The sequence below is a fragment of the Triticum dicoccoides genome, chromosome 2A, assembly GCF_002162155.2.
Source record: "Triticum dicoccoides isolate Atlit2015 ecotype Zavitan chromosome 2A, WEW_v2.0, whole genome shotgun sequence".
NCBI lineage: Eukaryota > Viridiplantae > Streptophyta > Magnoliopsida > Poales > Poaceae > Triticum > Triticum dicoccoides.
In genome coordinates this window covers 109,977,425-109,984,028 of record NC_041382.1, presented here as the reverse complement: position 1 = coordinate 109,984,028, position 6,604 = coordinate 109,977,425, and positions in this window count along the sequence as shown.

Here is a 6,604-nt window from a genome sequence, read left to right as displayed (position 1 = left end):
GCTCTTCTTCTTGCGTCTTCATTTCCACGCTTCCCTCGCGGATGGTGTAGTTGTACACTTGCACTCGCACTCCTCCTTGCCGTCCGTAGTGTTCCGACAATACCTATGCATGTACGCGAGTGGAGTGTCAAGTAGTATACCATCCTCAAAGGGGTCAAGTGAACACGCGTAAAGGAGATGATTCACCTTTGTGTATGTGAAGTGGATGTTGAACGTGTCACTTGCCAAACAGACTCTTGACATGGTGATGTCTGTAGGATGCTCCGCATCATCTCCCCTCCCTTGGGAAAGATCCGACCTCGGATCGAAAACCAAATCACCATGGGAAAGAGATGGCTTCGCCGTGTAGGAGTGGACGTTCACCAAGTAGTCATCATCTTCAAGCCTGAAGTGGGCACTCTCCAATGTCGCACCATCTTGGGATTCCTTCAAAAGGAGCAAAGACAACAAACATGTGGAAAAACAAATGTGGTTAGCATTAGTGCAAAACCAAGCATTCAAGAGGTGATTCACCAAACAAGTGTCGTCATCATGCGAAGCATATGGTTTGACAAAGGATAGTGACATGGCATGTAAGAACATAAATTGAGCACAAGCAAATATATCATGGGAACAAGCATGTGAATGTGAGGTAGTGATGCAAATATGTGTGGCAAGAGAAGAAGCATCTACCTCAAGTTCATAGCAAACATGGTCAAAGCGCTCAATGAAAGGTCTATGGTAGGCATAGGAATCATTCACAACACCAAAAGAAATGAAGTGTCTAAACACATGGGCCAAGTGCAAGACAATCCAAGCATAACGTGCATAGGGTGTAGTGAAGATAGTGTGGCACTCAACACAATAGAAAGAGCAATTGTTCATCATGTGTGAGGCAATCAAAGCAAGCATGTAGCAATCAATGGGACATGGCATATGTGAAGTGATGACATTGTTGCAACCAAACATATGAGAGGAGCAAGTAATCCAAGAATTGGATGCAACACACAAGGCATAGATATCATGATGCATGGAATAGTGAAAATGACAAGTCGAAGCAAGATCTCTAACAAGTGTGCAATCAAGTGGTCCAAGTCTCATGGTGCAAGCAACACAAGTAGTATGATCAACAATATTCATGCTCATGGTTTTGGGATTCTCAAAAGAGAAGGATATCACCTTGAAAGCATGTCCTTGTGCGTCCTTCACAATGCCGAAGTACAAGCAAGTGTGATGTAGAATCATCGTAGTAGGAGGTGGTTCGCTCTGAAGAGCTCGGATTGTCAACTCACGTGACGTGGAAGTTGACACGGAGTCCAAGTATCCTACACATGCACACAACAAAAGAAAGAACGTATGCGCATGGTAGATAAACACATCATCCATCATGCTGGTTCTCTTCTCTTGCCCATAACCATTAGAAGCACAATTGCATGAATAATATGATGCAACAATGGCAATATTCATGGCACTAGGTATATGGTGCAAAGAGGTAAGACAAGCATGCTTCACAAGAAATATGTCAAAATCTCCAAACATATGCGAGAATGCTATGGGGGCAATCTCATTAACAAGACTAAAATCATTGGTGCACTCAATACATGGGAAATCATCTAGCATGAGAGAGGCAACATATGGAGATATATGACGGCAAGCAATAACAATCATGTGCAAAGCATGTAGATGGTTGTCATCAACCGCATGAAGCGAGAAAGTTTGAGTCATCGGTGATGCAACAAGGCAGGGAAACATAGTAATCAAGTCGTGCAAGCTAGTAGTGAGAAGATGCAACATACTAGAGTAAATCATGGCAATCATGTCATGAGATCAAATAATAGGCATAGACAATGCACATGACATATCGCAAACACGAACACAAAGCAAGATGAAAGTAACATCATATGCATGGGGCACAAAGCAAACATGGCAATAACAAGCAATATCTCCACCAAGCTTGCAAATACACATACAAGTATGAGAATCTATCATCATGTGTAATGCAAAGCATGAGTCACGAATGCATGGCAAAAGCATAGTAATGAGCATAGCATGCAAAGTGAACATGTAAAGATGGGCATAGAATATGTGATGGACAATAATCCATAGCCAAGTGAGGGCCAAGTAGAAGAAATGCGCGAAGTATTTGCACGAAGAGAGCGGTGGGAAAGGCAATCACTACAAGAAATATGTCAACTAGTGACCTTCTGTCAGTGACCCTCGAAGAATTGGTCATAGATCTATGACCATTTGAGACCAATTGGTCAAAAGCTGCTCAGGGGGCTCCAAACCCTAAACCATTGCGACCATTTTGGTCAGAAAGGTCATAATTTCCTTACACAAAATGGTCATAAAGCAGACAACACTAGTCTGCTGCCTTATTTCTAGCTGATCATGACCAATATAGATGGTCATAACCTTGTAAATTGTGGTGGATTGGTATGACTTGGCGCCACCTCATCAGTTTTGCCTATGTGTCATGTCCATGTGTCAGTTTTTGCCCTAGGTTGTGAAGCAACCTATATTTATGTCATTCCCAAAATTCCCAAAAAAATCTCATAAATTCTTTGGGTCATATCTTCATCAAATATGTAAAAGCCCTTCCTTTCCTAGTTCAAAACTAATTCAACAATATTCATTTTCCTATTCTGTTCACAACAACACTTTATGAAGGAAGTGCTATTTATATATTCTTGATTGCCCTCGGAATTTTTGGGCACTCTTTCCTATCCAAATCATTACCGCATGACAAAATTCAGCTCCATTTGCCTAGCAAATCTTCCTCGGCAAATTTCCAAAGTTTTTGTCCACCTAGAAGCATTATGAAGGAAGTACCTTTTTTATATATCGAAATGACATCAAATTTATACAGTTCCTTCATATGCCTAAATTACCACCCTCCTCCAAATTGCAGCTCAGTCAAATCATCTATGTGAGCCCAGGTTAAATTTATATTTTATGGCCAAATTGGCACGTTGCAAAGCAAGTGTTATCTAGAACCCTCCTATTACCCTCAAACTTTTGGGGCACTCTTCCATACCCAAATCATTGTCACATGATAATATTCAGCTCAATTTTCCTAGTAAATATTTCTCAGGAAATTTCCAAAGTTTCTACCTCGAGAGAAGCTTTGTGAAGTAAGTACTAGCTAGGCTTACCCAAATGATCTGAAAATTTACCAGCGCATGACCATACCTATGTAACTTACCTACACCAATTTTGAACTCATTTCATTCATCGAATCTCTCTCACTAGTTTTCCCAAGTTTCTGTCCATAGAAGAGCATTGTGAAGGAAGTACTACTTTGGCATGTCTAAATGGTATCAATTTTCTACAATGCTTTCCTATGCCCAAATAACCATCCTCCACCAAATTTCAGCTCAATCCATTCATTATTTTGAGCCCAGCTTCAACATTCATATTTTTGTCCAGCGTGGTACTTTGCAAAGCAAGTACCACCTAGGATCCTCCTTTTGAGCTAAAAATTTGTGAAGACATTCTCCTTAGTAGATGATCATCCTCAGCCAAAACTCACACCCATTGGCCATGTGCATTTCCCGTACCGCTAATCAAACACTTCGCTGATAATTCATCTTTGAGCATAGGTCAGTCTCCTCGTGAGATTCTTCTGTTGTAATTTTCTTCCTAGCACCTACCTGGGGAGTGCCCAACCCACTAGACATGCCTTGGCCTCCCAGAACGCATGTCAACACCAAGGTCACGCGGTGACCACGCGGCGGGCATGCGAGTTTATGCGCTTTGGAGTTGGGGCCCTGGGCCACATCCAAACCTCGACGTATCGCCACCAAACCATGTATTTATGATTAAATAGATACTTATGTAACTAGAAATGATTTTTGGAAAAAATAAAGAGCAAACAATAAGGTAGATGCAGTTCAAAATTGACCCACTTCCTACTGAATCGGCAGAAATTTGTCTTTTTCATAAGTGGTGGATCAAAACTTTTGACACCAAACCATTTTGTCAATTATGCATTAAATATGGCCTAGTATTTTATAAAAAGTATTTGGTCCAATCTTGCAACAAGTATATGGTAGCTCCTTCACAAAAAAAACTCATTTTGGGCATTCAAAAAATGGAAAATGAATTTTCCGTGCAAAGAAAATGAAAACTCCCTTAGGCAACATTGTTTGGAATTCCAAAATGCCCCCTTGTGCACAATATGAGATCATTTGAACAAACTATGCCATGAATGTGGCCATAAGTTTGATCATTTGGCTTGAAAGCCCCGAATCTTCACGCATGATAGCTCATTTCTGAGAACACTTTTTTAAAATAATTGCCATATTGCAAGTTTTTTATTTTTCCTGGAAACTTGGTGACATATAATGACACAATGCGAAGGTTTTCCAATTTTTTGATTTTTTTGAATTTTTTATGCCCATTTCAAAATGCGATGAAAACGGCGGGTTTGACCGTTCCTAGCTAGTGGTTGAATCTTGGAAAACTTTTGATGGTTCTCTGACTAAATAGATACTTATGTATCTAGAAATGATTTTTTGAAAAAATAAAGAGCAAACTATGAGGCAGCTGCAGTTCAAATTTGACCCGCTTCCTACTGAATCGGCGGGAATTTGTCTTTTTCAGCAGAGGTGGATCAGGGCTTTTGACACCCAAACATTTGGTCAATTGTGAATCAAATATGGCCTAGTATTTTAGAAAAATGATTTGGTCCAATTTTGCAACAAATATATGGTAGGTCCTTCACAAAAAGAACTCAATTTGGGCACTCGGAAAATGGAAAATGAATTTTCCGTGCAAAGAAAATAAAAAGTCCCTTAGGCAACATTGTTTGGAATTCCAATATGCACCCTTGTGCACAATATGAGATCATTTGAACAAACTATGCCATGAATGTGGCCATAAGATTGATCATTTGGCTTGAAAGCCATGAATCTTCATGCATGATAGCTCATTTCTTAGAACACTTTTTAAAAATAATTGCCTGATTACAAGTTTGTTATTTTTCCTGGAAACTTGGTCACATATAATGACACAATGCGAAGGTTTTCCAATTTTTTTGATTTTTTTGAATTTTTTATGCCCGTTTCAAAATGTGGTCAAAACAGCGGGAATGACCGTTCCTAGCTAGTGGTTGAATCTTGAATTTTTTTGGTGTTTCTCTGATTAAATAGATACTTATGTACCTAGAAATGATTTTTGGAAAAAATAAATAACAAACAATGAGGTAGCTGCAGTTCAAATTTGACCTGCTTGCAACTGAATCGGTAGAAAATTGTCTTTTTCACGAGAGGTGGATCAAGGCTTTTGACACCCAACCATTTGGTCAATTGTGAATCAAATATGGCCTAGTATTTTAGAAAAATGATTTGGTCCAATTTTGCAACAAATATATGGTAGCTCCTTCACAAAAAGAACTTAATTCGGGCACTCAGAAAATGGAAAATGAATTTTCCGTGCAAAGAAAATAAAAAGTCCCTTAGGCAACATTGTTTGGAATTCCAATATGCACCCTTGTGCACAATATGAGATCATTTGAACAAACTATGCCATGAATGTGGCCATAAGATTGATCATTTGGCTTGAAAGCCATGAATCTTCACGCATGATAGCTCATTTCTCAGAACACTTTTTTAAAATAATTGCCGTATTACAAGTTTGTTATTTTTCCTAGAAACTTGGTCACATATAATGACACAATGCGAAGGTTTTCCAATTTTTTGATTTTTTTTTTGAATTTTTTATGCCCGTTTCAAAATGTTGTCAAAACGGCGGGAATGACCGTTCCTAGCTAGTGGTTGAATCTTGAATTTTTTTGGTGTTTCTCTGATTAAATAGATACTTATGTACCTAGAAATGATTTTTGGAAAAAATAAATAGCAAACTATGAGGCAGCTGCAGTTCAAATTTGACCCGCTTCCAGCTGAATCGGTAGAAATTTGTCTTTTTCACGAGAGGTGGATAAGAGTTTTTGACACCCAACCATTTGGTCAATTGTGCATTAAATATGACCTACTATTTTAGAAAATTGATTTGGTATAAATTTGCAACAAATATATGGTATGTCCTTCATAAGAAAACTCATTTTAGGCACTCGGAAATTGGAAAATGATTTTTTCGTTCAAAGAAAATGAAAACTCCCTTTATCAATATTGTTTGCAAATCCAAGATGTAAACTAAACTTATGCAAAATATAATGCCATTTGAACAAATATTTGATAGGACTTTCACAAAAAACTCATTTTGAGCATTGAAAAATGGAATGAAATTTTTATCTTAAATCGATCACGACCAATTTATATGGTCATAAGGTCATCAAATGATTTGCTGCATTCTGATTGGTCCATGGGCATATCACGCGGATCATGCATCAACCGCCGTCGGATGTTTCCGGACCAACGGCAGCCCACATCCCCTCACCATCTCACCCAACCGCAGCCCAACTACCCAAACCCTAACTCAGATCCCCTCCTCTCTCCCCCGATCCACTCCCGCTGCCGCCTCTCCCCCGCCCCCAAATCCACCCTCACACCACCGCCGTCCCTCGCACCCCCGCCCCTCCCCAGAGTTTCTCGATCCAGCCCCGCCCCCTTCACGCCCTCGCCGCCACCACTGACAGCGCCCGACCCTCCCCTCGATCTCAGAT